General features: G+C 47.8%; 1 protein-coding gene and 1 long non-coding RNA gene across 8 annotated transcripts in view; both read left to right on the plus strand.

Annotated features, from left to right (window-relative positions):
* The window catches only part of LOC147251581 (protocadherin-1-like), a 163839-nt gene that overhangs the window by 37143 nt on the left and 110277 nt on the right, over window positions 1-16419 (plus strand). The window lies entirely within an intron of this gene.
* LOC147251582 (uncharacterized) lies at window positions 226-12339 on the plus strand. Of its 2 annotated transcripts, XR_015118977.1 has the most exons (4): window positions 241-366; window positions 771-876; window positions 9621-9737; window positions 10114-12339. It is a non-coding gene; the product is annotated as an uncharacterized LOC147251582 (long non-coding RNA). The 2 variants fall into 2 exon arrangements; XR_015118976.1 differs by lacking the exon at window positions 771-876 and having other exon boundaries at window positions 226-366.

Raw genomic sequence — 16419 nt, forward strand, 5'->3', positions numbered from 1 at the left:
GTGTTTTGGTTAGCATGTGTGTTTGATCGCTAGATTGTTTGTTAGCAAGATAGCTCAGAGTTTGGCTAGTGTGGTTAGGTAGCATGTCTCAAGTGGCTGGCTAGCAGGGTAGAATGATGACTAGTCTTCCAGTGAAACCATCAAGCAAACGTCTCCTGGTGAAGCAGCAGATTTGTAGTGTGTCAGCTCAGCAGGTGGGTTGAGAGTTTAGGAAGTAGAAGAAGAAACCTGATGGAAATACTTCCAGCTCGCGTGGAAAACAGGACTTCTCCAGATCTGCTGGACAATGCAAGATGGAAGCAAAGCAGCCACTTGGATGCCAGCTGCTGCAGAACACCACAGAAGAAGAAGAAGGCCAGTCAGCAGGTGGGTTGATTGCTTGCAGGCAGAGGAGGTTTGTTGGTTGATACGACCGTTAGCTTTGACTGGTTAAGCTAGCAGCTAGCTTGTTCAACTCTGCCTGCTGCTGAGATAAATCTGTCCCCCCCCCCACATTAGAGGGTTATATCTTAGCTTAGCGGTTAGCTGAGCGCTGCCTCAGAGTACTGGTGAGTGACTTTAGCCCAGAAACTCACCAAGACTGGAATTAACCAGTTGTACTTGACTATGTGTGACTAAATGAGCTGTAAATGTCTGGAGGCAGATGAGCTGAATATTTACCTTTCGCTTCAGGTAGGCAAGTGTGTGAGTGTGTGTGTGTGTGTGTGCGCGTGCTCACGCTCAGCAGCCACAGCCAATCACTGTCCATCATTCTGTTTTGGTTCTGACAGCTAGGAAAGGCAGAAAGTCCCTAAACGCCTGGGAGAGAGACTAACCTGCCTCGCCTGCAGCTCAGCACGAGTTTGAATGAGCGCTGGAATCGCCTCGTTAGATCCGGTAATTATCGACTGACAGCTTTTAACACCTGAGGTGCACCTGACCTTTGACCTCCCCGACAGTCAGGCGAAAGACAACGATCTTAAAGACGTCTATTTTTGTCTGACAACATGAGAAAATGGCAGGAAATGATGTAAACTCCTGACTTGCCAATCAAAACACGACTGTGGCAGGTGACATCACCGGCGCGTGCGTGTGGTCGTGTGTCCAGCATGACAGGAAACATGATAATAGCGGCCCACTTTGCACCCTCATCATCTCAAAGACCTGAACGCTCACAGTTTTTGGGAGATCTGAGGCTCCATGGAGGGAAAAAGTGTCTGAAGGGTTAAAGGAGGAGACCAGCAGGAAACTCATTTGGTCCTGAGGTTCTGCAGTTGTGGATGATGGATGGATCGGACTGGAAAGGCTCCAGTTCACACACAGCCAGAGGCAGACGATGTGTCTTTTGGCTGGGGGTTATATATCTGGAGATAAACTCCAGTCACCCCCTTGGTTTTTTTTTCATTCGCAACTGCAAAGATCCACAAACTAGTGTAGAAAACACACTGCTGCAGCGTCCAAACTCTCCACGGAACAAGCGACAAACTCAAATATCACATATTTAGTGTTGTCACACAGTAAACGGCAGTCGCACAAGAACTTTGCTTGAATAAATTTGCCCCAAGTCTCCACGGAAATATGATTAAATAATGAAATAAACAAAACTGTGAGTCACTGTCAGCGTCTGGCACAGCGACGTCTCTGATATTTGGTGCAACAGACACATTTTGTGAGCTGCAATACCCCAATAAATCAACTGATGACATCAGACGATCCAACTGAGCATGTGCAGGACGAATGTCGTGGATGTGGCTCGTCCCTGATTGGAGGGATTCGGGTGTTATAGCTCTGCCCCTCACATCTTTAGCTAGATGCTAATGCTAACAATGTGACTGCACTGGAGGAGTTGGTACTGAGGTGTTCCGGTGAGTTTTGACCTCAGACTAAAGTGTTGAACGTGCACTCGTGGCTGAGGAAAAGCAGGTGATGTTTCCTGGGCGTGGCGCGCCCCCATGTGATGTCCTGGGATGTCTCGTTCATCCAGGTGAGCGTCTACTCTCTGTTGAACTCTGTCAGCTCCTCGTGTCTCGGGTTCCTCTGACGTAGTCATTGTGAACACACGCACGCTCGTTAGCAGCCGACGCGGATCACGGCTGCTGGCCTCCATGTTGACGCTCTGAAAGAAAATAGTGTAGTTTTTCTAGCTTCTTTCCATTCACTAATTATTAAAGTTGTTTACAAGACTTAAAGAACAACGGTGCATTCTAAGCAGTAGCTTGACGCCGACTCTCGGCCCCTGTTTTGATATCTGAGGGCGGTTTGGCTTGGGAAGAATCGGAATGGCGGCAGGAGGAGGCCAGAGGAGGAAGAGCAGCAGCGCATCTGAATAAGTCAGCAGCAGCCTGATTAACGTTGGATGAGCTCTGGTTTCGGGCGTCTCGCACTCGGCTCCTCCTCCTTCATCGTCGTGCCCCAGGAATGTTTGTTTGTGAAGTGCTTTGACCTTTGACCTTTGAGGCTGCCAGTCAGGTGTGATGCTGCTGTGAAGACACATCTCTGCTGCTCTCTCCCGTCTTGTATTTATGTTTCTGTGGGTTCAGGACTCTAAAGCCGGACTTCTGCTCCTCCGGCTTGTCAGGGATTGAATATCCTTGTCTGAGTCGCCGTGAAGCTTCAGATTCTTTGACCTCGATGCGGTTGATGCTGGTTCTGGTCCGGCGATCACTGACAGCTGGCATTGTCAATGTTTGTGGGTCCCGCCGGCTTCTTGTTGAAGGGTGTTGCAGTTTAACCCCCCGCTGCTATCGTGTGTGATGTCACGATGACGTCGCACCTCCTCAGGCTGCGTTTTTCCAGCTCTGTGGTTCCCGTTACTGAGCTGATGCGCCGAATCCCTGCCTGCAGTTGGTTTTCCAGCAGAAATGAGACTATAAAAATGAGTTGTTCTTTATTCCCAGGCGAACGTAACGAGAGCGTTTACGTGTGGCTGATGGATCCATGACTCCCATCTGTATAATTCCTCGCCATCGCGATCCGTCCTGTCTAATAATCACTGGCCGTCTGTGTTGGTATTGATTTTGTATAGTAAACTGCCCGATTGATCAGCCCGACTCTGAGTAAACTCTGCAGCGCTTTGAGCAAACGCCGCCATCGATTCGTCCACATGAGGAGGCAGACGGAGGGGTTGAGGGCCGGGGGCTCATGAATATTCATGAGGAGAATGAGGCCTGATTGGTTAAATGCTGAGGCGTTCACTGGCCAACATGTAAAGGAGTTTCTGTGGCCACTGTGCTGGAGGCAAACCTGCAGCGCAAGCAGCAGTCCTGAGGAGTTCATGGAGCTGCTGGTGGTTGGATAGATGTACACTGCTAGTGTGTGTGTGTGTGTGTGTGTGTGTGTGTGTTCGTCCGTCCGTGTGTCCTGAAACTATCAATCTGTGTTGTGGCAGTTTTTTTGTTCGCCACAATGTTATTAGATTCATGTGTTTTGCTCACAGACTCAGTCGCCGTCCGGCACTCGTCAGTCTCGGTGGCAGTGATTCTCGGTCCCCTGCTCCAGCGACGGTTGAAGCTCAGACCAAACATGAAGGTGCCGTTTGTATGGGCGGGAATGCTTCCATGCACCTGTGGAGACTCACCTGATCATAAATGTGACCACATCTCCATAGCACAGAATGCCTTTATTGTCATGATACCAGGTACAATGAGATGCAACGCCGCTCCTTAGGATGTGCACATAGAAATAGAAAAATATACGCAGACATGTATTTACACGACGAACCCTGCGATCTCCAGCTCGGTCTTGAAAGAACATTTTGAGAGTTTTTCCTGGTTGTGACGACAAAGAAGGAACCAGAAGTGTTGTGGTTCGCGCCGATCACGTGTCTGTTTCTGTCCATTTAGCTGCTGTTAGCTTCAGTCTCCGTTAGCTTCAAGCTAATTATACGTAGCTGCCTCCTCCTGCAGGAGGGAGAACCACATCTGCTACCTCGAGACTCCTGCTGATGAATACTTGAAAGGAGACGTACACATTTTGGGTGAAGTATTGTTGTTAGTTATTCAACAGCGGGCACATTTTAAAATATCATATTTGACAGAATCAATAAAATAAGGAAGATTCTGTGTTTTCGACTCTGCTCTTAATCTCAAAATCCCTGAATCGTTCTCTTTAATATGCTGAGATGCGTTCAGGCTCTCCACCAATTTATTAATAAAAACCAACCTTTTCGTTGAAGGCTGTTTGAGGCCCCTCCCCCCCAACAGGGGCCCGCTTCTCCCTCCACTGCCCCCCACCCCCCAGGCTATAACAGCAAGCTTACAAGTTAATTGCATGTCAATCAGTGTGAAATGTTTTCTAAAATTCAACAGTGCAGTATCAGTATGGAGGCAGCGTGGATGAATGCCTGCTGAGCTGCAGCAGAGCAGAAGCAGACATTATCAATCAATCCCGATTGTGTCATGTTGGAAAACAAAACAATGAACGCTTCAGCCACAATGCTGGAACATCTCCAGGAGCCACAAAGGAGGAGGAGGAGGAGGGCTGTCAGAGACGAAGGCAACGTGAAATGCAGATCTGTCAAAGTGACTTTGAGGTGAAATGATTTCCAGCTAAAGCTCGCCTTTGCGTTCACTGATGCTCGATGGTGATTGGCTGGTTTGTGGTCGAAGCACTGAGACGGTCTGGTGAACACGAGAGGATTTCTTAATCTGCAGAGACACCCTAGAGGACCGTCTCTATCCTCTCGTCTGGAGACGGTGGACAGTAAGAGCACGAGGCAAGTTTCTCCGCCTAAATTCAAATATCAAATGGCGTGCGGTGAATGCCACTTCCTGTTTGGTCTCTACTCAACAGGAAGTCCTCAAAGCAAGCAGAGATGTTCTGTGTCGGGTGAAAGAATCAAGGAGCCACACTCGTGTCTCCAGCAGCCCAACGAGCTGCAGGCGGATCGTTTATCTGTGACAGCATCTCTCACTCACACACACACACACACAGACACACACGCAGCTCCACACAGTCGTTCTGAGCACGCTCAGTGTTGCCTCCGCCTGCCTGCTCGATTGACAACATCCAAAACTTCAGTCTGATCTCTGTTCAGAACTTCAAACACACCCGCCGACCTGCTGCATTGTGTGTGTGTGAGTGCGTGCTTGTGCGTGTGTGTGGAAACAAGATAATCGACCACCAACAACAACACACTTTGCTGTTTAACACACACACACTTCCCTCCCCTCCATTAGTGCGCTGATGTGTTATCTGGTCATCAGCACACACACACACACACACACTCGGTGGATGGATGGATGGCTGTTCCAGGCCAATCAATACACAGATTTCCCCCCGAGGTCCCCAAACACTGTGTGTGTGTGTGTGTGTGTGTGTGTGGGGGGGGGGGGGGGGGGGGGGGTCTAGTCAGTAACCCAGAAACTCGGGTCCAGAGTGTGTGTCCTGGTTTACATGTTAACCCACTTGTTCCTCCCTGATTGGAGATCAATAGCAGCAGCAGGTCACCAGTTTGATTCCACATGGTGACGCCGGATTTACCGTCTCACCCTGGAACGACTGTCATACTTTATTTTGTCCGATTCCGTCAATCTATTTTGTAATATTTTTTGAGTTTGGTGTCAACATAACTGGTTAATTAGTCAGTTCTTCCTCTGAATTCTGGTTCTGACTCCACCACGATGCTAAAGCTAACCTGCTAACAGGCTGCAACTTATTCATCTTCTGTCGTGGAATCTTTCTGTCAGGAGGCCTCTCAGCTCCAGAAAGTAGACACTGAAGTTACTCATATTCATACGTTCACAAAGAACAAGAAGCACAAAGCAATGTGTGGCATGATGGGAAATGTAGGAAAGCAGTTAAACATTGACTAAGTCGAACATTCCCTAGTATTCCTTTTGTTATGTTCTTAAAGTAGGAGAGAGTGACGACTACACACCATCTGTCAGCACACACACACACACACACACACACACACACACACACAGCATCAACTAGGACAACAGTCCTTCGTCCATCTGTCTGCCAATAAATGGAGGTTTGATGACTCTGTGGGGAAACTTGCTTGTCATGGTTAGGAAATAAACTACTCAGGTGAGACGGATTAGAAAACTGGGTCAGAACCAGAACTGGAGACACAATGGAAGTTGCGTGTGTTTAAGTGATGTACATGTGTTGTTTTCGTCCTTCCTCTGTTCTTTTTCTTCTTTAGTGAAGGTTGCAACAAACATGGAAAAGAACTTGATGATGCCTTGTTTGATTGGGTCGTAGCTGAACTGCATCCCTGATCAGCTGACGGGAAGAAGTGCAGAGGGAAGTTGATGTTCGTGTTAGCAGCTAAGCTAACATCCCTCTGCTCTTTATTTACTCAGCTTGCGCCCTCGTCTCCTGTTTCATGTGACAACAAACCTCAGACCTCATTGATCTTTGGCTCTCGAGTAATTCCTTACATGTGATAACGTCTGGTTGCAAGTTAACAGGGTATCTGGTTGCTAGTTGAAGGACACCTGGTTGCTAGTTGAAGGACACCTGGTTGCTAGTTGAAGGACACCTGGTTGCTAGTTGAAGGACACCTGGTTGCTAGTTGAAGGTCCCCAGGACTGCGATGTATTGCAAGCACCATTCATGTCCAGCGCTGCTAACCTGCTGACACGTCTGCTGTCCACAGACTTGGACTGAAACACCTGCAAGAGCCGATGAGTTCGGACGCAGGCGGCGTTTCTCTTTTTTTTTTAAGGCTTTTTTTTTTTACCTATTAAAGTAGAAATATTCCTCTGGGGGTCAAAGGTCAACCCTGTGGCTCCCGCTGCTGCTCTGTGGCACGTGGTTTTGGTTATCGTCAAGTTGCCCGCGGCGACCAGGTGTTGTGTGATTGATGAGGGCCTTTTTATCCTCCTCCTGCTAATGGACAGGAAGTGACCACCCACAACCTCTGACCTCACTGACCCCCACGGCATGCTGGGTAACAAGCAGAGTACATGTCACGCACACACTCACATATCCCATAATGAGGCGATGAAGCCAGCAGCTCGCTTTCATCTTCCCCTCTCTCTCCATCCCGCTGTTTTCCCTCCCACTCGCCCAGGAGGATTGTGGGAGGGGAATTATTTTTGGCGGAGTTTTTCCGGGCTGACCCTGAGAGGTCAGCAGAGAGGGGAGCATCCTCCTGTGTTCGACTTCAGCAGCTTGAAGAGGTTGTTTCATGGCGGCAGCAGTAGCTGGAGAACGGTCGCTGTGCTGCTGAGCAAAACGCACGCCGATTTCTGATGTGGCACCTCGGAGGTTAAAGTTCAAATAGAGGTGATGATTGTCAAGCATGTATGGGGGATGAGTTTGCCCTGAGCTCAGCCTTCCAGCTCAGGCACATAAACCACATACACGACTTTCAGGAACCTCAAAATGTTGCGAGCATTTCAGGGGTGAGGAGTGTTTGTAGTCCAACAGGAAGTTATCATAACAGGGATGAGAGATATTTGTAGTCCAACAGGAAGCTAGCATAACAGGGATGAGATGTGTTTGTAGTCCAACAGGAAGTTAGCATAACAGGGATGAGATATTTGTAGTCCAACAGGAAGTTAGCATAACAGGGATGAGATGTGTTTTGTAGTCCAACAGGAAGTTAGCATAACAGGGACGAGATGTGTTTGTAGTCCAACAGGAAGTTATCATAACAGGGATGAGAGATATTTGTAGTCCAACAGGAAGCTAGCATAACAGGGATGAGATGTGTTTGTAGTCCAACAGGAAGTTAGCATAACAGGGATGAGAGATATTTGTAGTCCAACAGGAAGCTAGCATAACAGGGAGGAGAGATGTTTGTCGTCCAACAGGAAGCTGGCATAACAGGGACGAGATGTGTTTGTAGTCCAACAGGAAGTTATCATAACAGGGACGAGATGTGTTTGTAGTCCAACAGGAAGTTATCATAACAGGGACGAGATATGTTTGTAGTCCAACAGGAAGTTATCATAACAGGGACGAGATGTGTTTGTAGTCCAACAGGAAGTTATCATAACAGGGACGAGATGTGTTTGTAGTCCAACAGGAAGTTATCATAACAGGGACGAGATGTGTTTGTAGTTCAACAGGAAGTTATCATAACAGGGACGAGATGTTTGTAGTCCAACAGGAAGTTATCATAACAGGGACGAGATGTGTTTGTAGTCCAACAGGAAGTTAGCATAACAGGGACGAGATTTGTTTGTAGTCCAACAGGAAGTTATCATAACAGGGACGAGATGTGTTTGTAGTCCAACAGGAAGTTATCATAACAGGGACGAGATGTGTTTGTAGTCCAACAGGAAGCTGGCATAACAGGGACGAGATGTGTTTGTAGTCCAACAGGAAGTTGGCATAACAGGGACGAGATGTGTTTGTAGTCCAACAGGAAGTTAGCATAACAGGGACGAGATGTGTTTGTAGTTCAACAGGAAGTTAGCATAACAGGGACGAGATGTGTTTGTAGTCCAACAGGAAGTTAGCATAACAGGGACGAGATGTGTTTGTAGTCCAACAGGAAGTTATCATAACAGGGACGAGATGTGTTTGTAGTCCAACAGGAAGCTAGCATAACAGGGCCGAGATGTGTTTGTAGTCCAACAGGAAGTTATCATAACAGGGACGAGATGTGTTTGTAGTCCAACAGGAAGTTACTGTGACACTCAGATGCGTCAACAGCTCCGTTGCCTCCTCCAGAATCAGCTTAGACTCGTTTCTATTGGTTGTCTCACAACCTGTCTGTCTCAGGCCAGCCAATAGCTGGTAAGGAGCTTTGGGAGGGAGGTGGGTGGGACTTGGTGATTAGTTTGATCCTCAAACCGCGAGCATTAATTAACCTTGGCAGGTAAACAGGAAGGGGGTGTATTTAATAGGACGTGTGTGTGACCTGAAAGACGCCTGTTAATTATCCAATTTAAACTGATGAAACTGGAACTTGAACTCCACAAATGAATTGAGCCTAATTGTTGCTGCGTGTGTAATTTATCTGTGTGTGTGTGTGTGTGTGTGTGTGTGTGTGTGTGTGTGTGTCCTACTTAATTTTCGGTTAATTAGACAAACTAAATGCACAGAAAATGTTTCAGCTGAAAAACAAGGAAATTATATATGTATCGTGTAATTATGAGTATAAAATATCAACACTATCAGGCCAACTGGAGTTAATTCTGATAATAAACCGACACTAATGGCGTCTGGAAGATGGGAAATCTGTTTAAAATGAGTTGGAGGAGCTTCCGCAGTGAGGATTATTCATCGTAATGCGTTAAAACAGCACAATTGCTAAATGAAATCAGTTTAATATCTCGTTTATTCGCTGCTGAACCACAGAGACTCGTTATCTGTGTTTTAGAAGACAGAGACAGGCCACTGTGACCTCTGACCCCTGACCTGTCGCTGTTCTCAGGATCAGCTCTTGGTAAGAGTGTGTGATTTAACAACTGAAGTTGACCTCTCATCACACACAGTTTCCACCCTTCCTAATGAGGCAGTGGAAGGGTTAAAGGTCACTGTGGTCGACAGGCGGTGACAGATTCCTGTCTGTGCAGTGTGTCAAAGGTCAGCAGGCGGCAGACAGACAGGGTCAGAGGTGAAGTGGCGAGGTGGTGATAGTTGGGGGGAGATGACATCATAGAGCCTCGTCTCAGAGTTTTATTAAAGTTGTTTTAGAGTTGAATCGCTGGTGTGGGGTCATCGTCTTTTCACAGATACCAAGAAATTCCCGGTAAAGATCAAAGCTGCTGACACATCCTGGCCAGGCGGCGGCTCCACCGGAAACACCTGCAAATGAGAGGATTGGCGAAAGCGGCGCATTTTAATTTAGGGTGAGAGAGTCACATGACATCACATCAAACTTCCTGTCGCTGATCCAAACCAGACTCCATTCAGAAAACAAGCATTTTAAGGGTTGTTAGCTTGTCGTCTTGTCGAAGGACTCGACACGACGCGAGCTCATACTTTGTACAAATCAGCGTCGTTGCTTCGCCGTTACTTTGACGAGGTCATTGTCATCAAATCGCAGTAAAATCCAAGTTGGAGCAGCTGTCAATCAGACACCCCCTTCTTGAGTTTACTGGCCGCTACAGGAAGGCCACACGGATCCTTGTTCAGGAGTTTGCAGTTTGTGAATAGATTGTTGGAACAGTTGTGCCCCCCTCAGATGGTGGGCTTTTGTCATTCAGCTCATTTGTGTCTCAGCAGGAGACCTCCTGCTGGCTCCTCCTCATCTTCCTCCTCTGAGAATGTAGAAATTCCGACCTGGTAACTTGGTGTTGGTGAGTCTTCAGCTGAGACCTTCACCAGAGCCGTGGGAGGGAGCGGCTTCATGCTCGACATGGACAGACGTGTTCACACGGACTTTGTTGGTCCTGACGATCCGCTGGGCTTTCACTTCTTTTCACTGAACAGATAAAAGAAAAGGAACTCTTCGAGAGGCGGGGAGGACTTCACTTCCTCCTCCTCCTCCTCACCAGGAAGGACAAAAGGCACAAGCAAGGTTGCCTGACCAACCAGAGTGGCTGGGAGGAAAGCGATGAGGAGACGAGCTGAACAAAGAGCTCGCTCACCTCTGCACCGAAGGCAGCGTCACGCGTGTTCTCAGGCCGGCGCTCACAGAGCCCTCAGTCGGGCTCCGCGAGCGGCTGACGTGTTCAACCTGGATATTTGCAGGTTTTTCCACATCTGCAACCTGAGCGAGGATGAATTCTGGTCACATGACTGTTAGCCTCAGCTGCGTTCCCGTAAACTCGGCCCCGCCTCCTCTGCGTCTATATTCAGCTTGTGGATGGAATCAGCGGCTGCTGTCTCCATGTCTGGAGAACCTGCCCCCCCCCCCATCTGTCTGTTTGGATGAAAAATGAGCGTTCGTGATGGAGAGATTTGAGTCCCGTCAGGATTAATATGAGAAGTCACCTTCACATCCAGGATTCAGTCAACGACCTGCAGGAAGTGATGAGAGGTCAAAGGTCACAGCAAATGTCTACACCAGAGGATCGGGGAGGATCAGCCGGAGGTCGTCTTGCGCCAGTTTTCACTCTTTGTCAGGTTTTAGATTCATTTCCTCATCTTCTCAAACCGTTTCCTTTTATTTGGACTGAATCCCAAGCATTGTGACCTCTGACCTCCATCCCTTCTCTCCATGGATTGTTCACGTTTGTGTCGCTTCCTCCTCCTGATGAACCACCGGCATCGTAACTCGTGTCACTGGAAGGAAGTGGCGTGCCTGCGCCTGCTGATATCCCGCTCTGAGCTCTGGCCAACCTGGTCTCTGACGTCTCTGCCAGACGAGATCAGATGAAAGTTGCTGGATCTGCTGGCTGGAACTGAGCAGATTTGTCCGTAAGACCATAAGACGTCCGTCTCTTCTTCCCGCTTTCTTCCTGGAGCCTCACAAAGCTCCTCTAAATCTCGCCAGCTCCTTCTTTTGCTGCTTTTGGTTGGAAAACGTCCACTGAGAGTCGGCGGCGCTCATCAGAGACCTGCTGAGAGTTTAGCTGGACAGTAACTCTCCACGCCTGCAGGACGCGGACGTGGAGGACGGAGACGGGCACAAACTACTGAACCTCGCTGTTTTTTTTAGAATTTTTTTTGCTTTTAGCTCGTTTTCTGTGTTAATATTAAGTCCAGTGTTGCCATAGAAACAGCACAATAGACAGAACTCAAACATGACCACAGTCCAGCGGAACGTCTGATAACAGGAACCAGCAGAAAAAAAATCCAACAGAAATTCAAATCTTTTGATAACTTACCTTGCAAAAATATTTTTTAAATCTGCTGGGTGACCTTTTGACCTTTTGACCAACCAATCCTTTTTCAGTTCGTCCCCTGAAGAACCTTTGATCTTCATCAATGTGGGAAAATCCACACTGACCTGCTCACATCTGCCGAGCCTCTGGTTGGATGAACCCGGTTCCTTCCTCCGTCAGTCACCACTGAACCCTACGAGCTGCGTTGAAGCGCTGCAGGTCTCAGGACGCGAACCACCGAGTCCACGTGTGTGACACCATCAGGTCAGCACACCTGACGGAGTGAGGCGACACCGCAGAGACCCAGCCGCCAGCAATGAGCCCGGATGAGAGGTTCTAAACACAGGAAACGGAACAGAGCAGCGCTGAAGGAGCGACGCCATGATGCCGGTCCACGCAAAGTTGGAGTTCATGTTTCTGACGTCTTTCCACAAGAAAACAAACAAACAACTTTTAAAATGTTTGCTGCCTGAATGGAGTTTGGATTCGATCAGCTAAAGCGGGGAGACGCTCTTAGGTTTTGTCTTATTAGGGTCTGTAAGTTTTTCCAGTCTAAATGCAAATGTGACATTTATCACGTTCAGAGAGGTTTTTATGCATCTTACACTTACAGAAGTTCTTAAATTTGTATGGAAACCTTTCATAAGAATAAATCCGACTAATAAGTTTCTGTCCATCTCTTTTATCACTTGGAATAAATCTGAAATACATGCATGCACTGGCTGCCTCATTAAGGCTGATTCACGTGAACACATGGATGTTCACAAACGGAAGTGCTGATGGAAGGACGGACTCACACTCACACACACACACACACACACACACACACACTCACTCTCACACACTCACCGTTACTATCAATGTGTAGTGGAGCAGTTGAGCAGAACCTCTTCCATAGTCTCAGCTCTGTGCATGTGCGTGCAGTATCACCTCACACACACACACACACACACACACTTGAGTAATTAATTTTCGACATGGCTGGGTTTCACCGTGTGTGTGTGTGTGTGTGTTCTGTAGGGGAGGTCGCTGCCGTCAATACTAATTTGGTACGAGAGAAAACATTTTTTAATATATAATCCCTGCTTGTCTTGTCCTGTTTTCTCTCTCTCTGTCTCCCCCCCCTCTGTCTTTCTTTCCTTCCTCTCCTTTCTCCTTCCACCTACACCCCCCCCCCCCCCCCCCCCCCACTGGGCTGATAGCCATTAGCGCTGCAAAGGGAATTTTAATGCAACGTCGACTTCAGTTGAAAAAGAAATGAACATTTAAAACACACTCTGACTGGCAATATGAGGAGAAGGACACATCCTTCAGTCAGAGAGAACACACACACACACACACACACACACACACACACACACACAATGGGTTGACTGAACCGGTCTAGCTGGTGCGACTGGAGTTCATTCTGCCGCTGTTTGTTTTGTGTCTGCGTTCATGTCATGTCAGAGTGTAAAGACGAGAATGGTTCCCATGGTTACGACTTGAAAGCTTTCTTGTCAACCGTTGCACATCTCCAGATCACCCTCCTGCTGTGTTTCACCCAGCAGAGTGTCCTTTGCCATATTTATACTAATCTGTGTGTGTGTGTGTGTGTGTGTGTGTGGCATTGCCGTGCTGTGATGGGACTCTGTTATTCTCCTTCAGCGTCATTGTGACTGAGCGTTGACTGGAATATTTCTCCTGCTTACAGTCATTCCACTTTCATTTAGACGCTGCAGTTGTTTCTGGTGACACTGGACATTCATTTTTCAGACATCGTAAAGTCTGGTCATGTGACATGATGAAGACATGACGTGGCACTAGTTAATATAAGATATGATTTAACATTTAATATGTTTAGCATGACCTAGCATAACAAACTTATTCACCTATCCCCTAGCGTGCATTAACACAGCATAGCATAAAATAGCATCATATGACATTGTATAACAGAGACTAGCATAGCATGATGTAGCATAGCATATCAAAACACGTTGTAAAGTAGCACAGCTTGATGTAGCAGAGTACTAGCATAGCACAGCATAGCTACACAGAACGTGACCTAGCATATCCTGCTTCAGCGTGACACTGAAGCTCATTCTCACGCCAGGAACAGCAGGACATCATGGAGCCTGACAGCTCAGCAAAGCACTGCCTACTCATTCAGGTGTCACGTGTGTCTTTCCCCGGAAAAGAACCGATGAAATCTGACGTGACTGAGTGTTTCAGTGAATGAAATGAACCTCACTCATTCATCGGTCGAGCCTGCAGCAGGATGTTGTGGTTCAGGTTCACATGCTGACCTGCTGGCGCCGCCGGTTCCCGTGACGAGACGAGGCGGTAGAATGTTGCAGGGCCACATTTGAGTGAGTCATTGCAGGTCAGCAGGTTTAACCATGATGGACAGATCATCGCATACATCAGCCACTGTGTGTATGCGTGCCTGTGTGAGAGTGTGTGTGTGTGTGTGTGTGAGTGCGTGTGTGTGTGTGAGTGTGTGTGTGTGTGTGCGCGCGCAAGTACTGACTAATCTTCAATGAACCCAGAGACCATTATAAAATTATTGAGGGACGAAAAAGATGATTCACAGTTTCGATTGATCTGGACTCCATAGTGTGTGTGTGTGTGTGTGTGTGTGTGTGTGTGTGTGTGTGTGTGTGTGTGTAATGCGATCCCATCCCAGGGTATTTGGTGATCTGATCAGTTTTCCAGCAGTGTCTCACTTCCTGTGGTGAAGGGAAGTGGAGCTGGTTCAGATTTCAGGGTTTCTTTTATGCTGCGTGGCAGCGACCAAAAGCCTGAAAATAACAACCTCCTCACAACTTTGTTCAACCCATCGTTTGGATGAGGAACTCATAACATTCATGTCTGTAAGCACTACGAAATGTTTGTGGCCATATTTGACAGCAACAACAGACATGTGGTCTGGTGATCGCTGGCCCGTTGATCCCTTCAGCCGATCAGCTGATAACTTTACACTGAAAGTAGTTGACATGTCAACAACAAAGGAACTTTCCTAGATTCTGAACGTAGTTAAGACCTGTGGAGTCTTTTCATCGTCACCCAAGGCTGAAATGACCAGAGCTGCTCAGAGCTGGTGGACGTCCAGACAGAAGGCCAGCCCCCATCGTGTCTTGAGTCTATGACATCGTCTGGTAACGGTTAAAGAACCGGACCAAAATGATGCCCAAAATACCAACGTCCTGATGGTACCAAGTCCCAGTCGTTGCTCCACCGTTTCGTTCCACCAGACGACAAGCAAAGAACCTATAAAATGCTTGTTTTCTGAATGAAGTTTGGACGAGATGGACGACGGCAGGTTTGCGAGTCAGAAGGTGGATGGGGGCCTTCTCCGATGCTGCCATCGTGGTCCTGGACTGGTTCCGATCACTTGCACCGTGCTCTGTTTTGAAACGCTGGAGTTTATTAATGTTGGCAGGCAGCATCTCGACAGACATGGTGTCACTGAGCTGCTGGACAAACGGACATGGAAGTCAATACAAGTATTTCCCCCTCACACGTACCTGTCACAGGAACAGGAAGTTAACCTGCTGCAGGACCTGAGCTACTTTTCCAAACATAAATAAACCCTGTTTCCTGACACCATCTCTGCGAGTGTAAACGAGCAGCGCTGGAACATCACCGTCTTTCTTCCCTCGCAGCTCTTCCTCCTGTGTCGTTAAGAGCGAGATTGAAGTCGCTTCATTAAAAGGAGCGCTGACTCCCTCAGCATGCTGGGAGAAACTGCTGACTGCTGCAGAGCTGCAGAGACGAGTGGAGACGGAGACGAGGGTGAGCGTCCTACATTCATAATCTGATGTGTTCTGGTTCAGCGCGGCTCATTCCCGGCCTCCTATCGGGTTCTCTGTCCTTTGTCAGACTTCCCTCCTCCATCTCTCCTGCAGCTCCATGTGATACGAGCACACGAAGGTCAAATGGTGACAGCGGGATGCGCTCTGCAGACGTGTGGACGGACAGACGTGTGGACGAGCGGACAATTTGAGGGAACCGGATCTGTCCTTTAAAAAAAATCCTAAAATGCCATTTTAGCAGTTTCAGCTCTGACAGTTGAAATGTGACACTGACAGGATGACAAACTGCAAGTCAGCGAATCGGTAGGCAGCCGGTCCCAGCTGTGTGTGTGTGTGTGTGTGTGTGTGTGTCAGTAAAATGTAGCTCATACCCAAAAACATTTCAGACTGTGTGTGTGTGTGTGTGTGTGTGTGTGTGTGTCAGTAAAATGTAGCTCATACCCAAAAACATTTCAGACTGTGTGTGTGTGTGTGTGTGTCAGTAAAATGTAGCTCATACCCAAAAACATTTCAGACTGTGTGTGTGCGTGTGGAGCACAGCTGTAATTGAATTTAGCTTCTTAAAATCGCTGTGACATGATTGCGTTAGAGCAGGGATGCGCCGCGCAGCCTCAGAAAGCGAGACCGGCTCTTGGAAATCAAATTTCATGAATCCAACTGCAGATAAACGCAGTGACATCATTATCATTCATGATGAAGCACAGCAGTTTGCATCCAAGCTAAGACCTGACAGAGATGAGTGGAGGAAGCTGGTAACATGGCAGGCATCTCCCAGGTGGGTGGAGTTAGATCCAGGTGGAGCTCAGGTGACATTCATTCTGGAGCAGCAATGCAAGTCACGTCAGACCTAAACAACATGACTACTGCAAGGAGGAGGTACTTTTATAGTCAAGCAAGTAAGTACTGTCAGAGATCATGATGGTACTGGAGCCTGACTGCAACAGTTAGCAGTGCTAAGCTAACGTTAG

Source organism: Aulostomus chinensis, chromosome 13 (assembly GCF_037954235.1).
Source record: "Aulostomus chinensis isolate RoL2024-O1b breed Wild chromosome 13, RoL_Achi_v1.0, whole genome shotgun sequence".
Classification (NCBI taxonomy): Eukaryota; Metazoa; Chordata; class Actinopteri; order Syngnathiformes; family Aulostomidae; genus Aulostomus; species Aulostomus chinensis.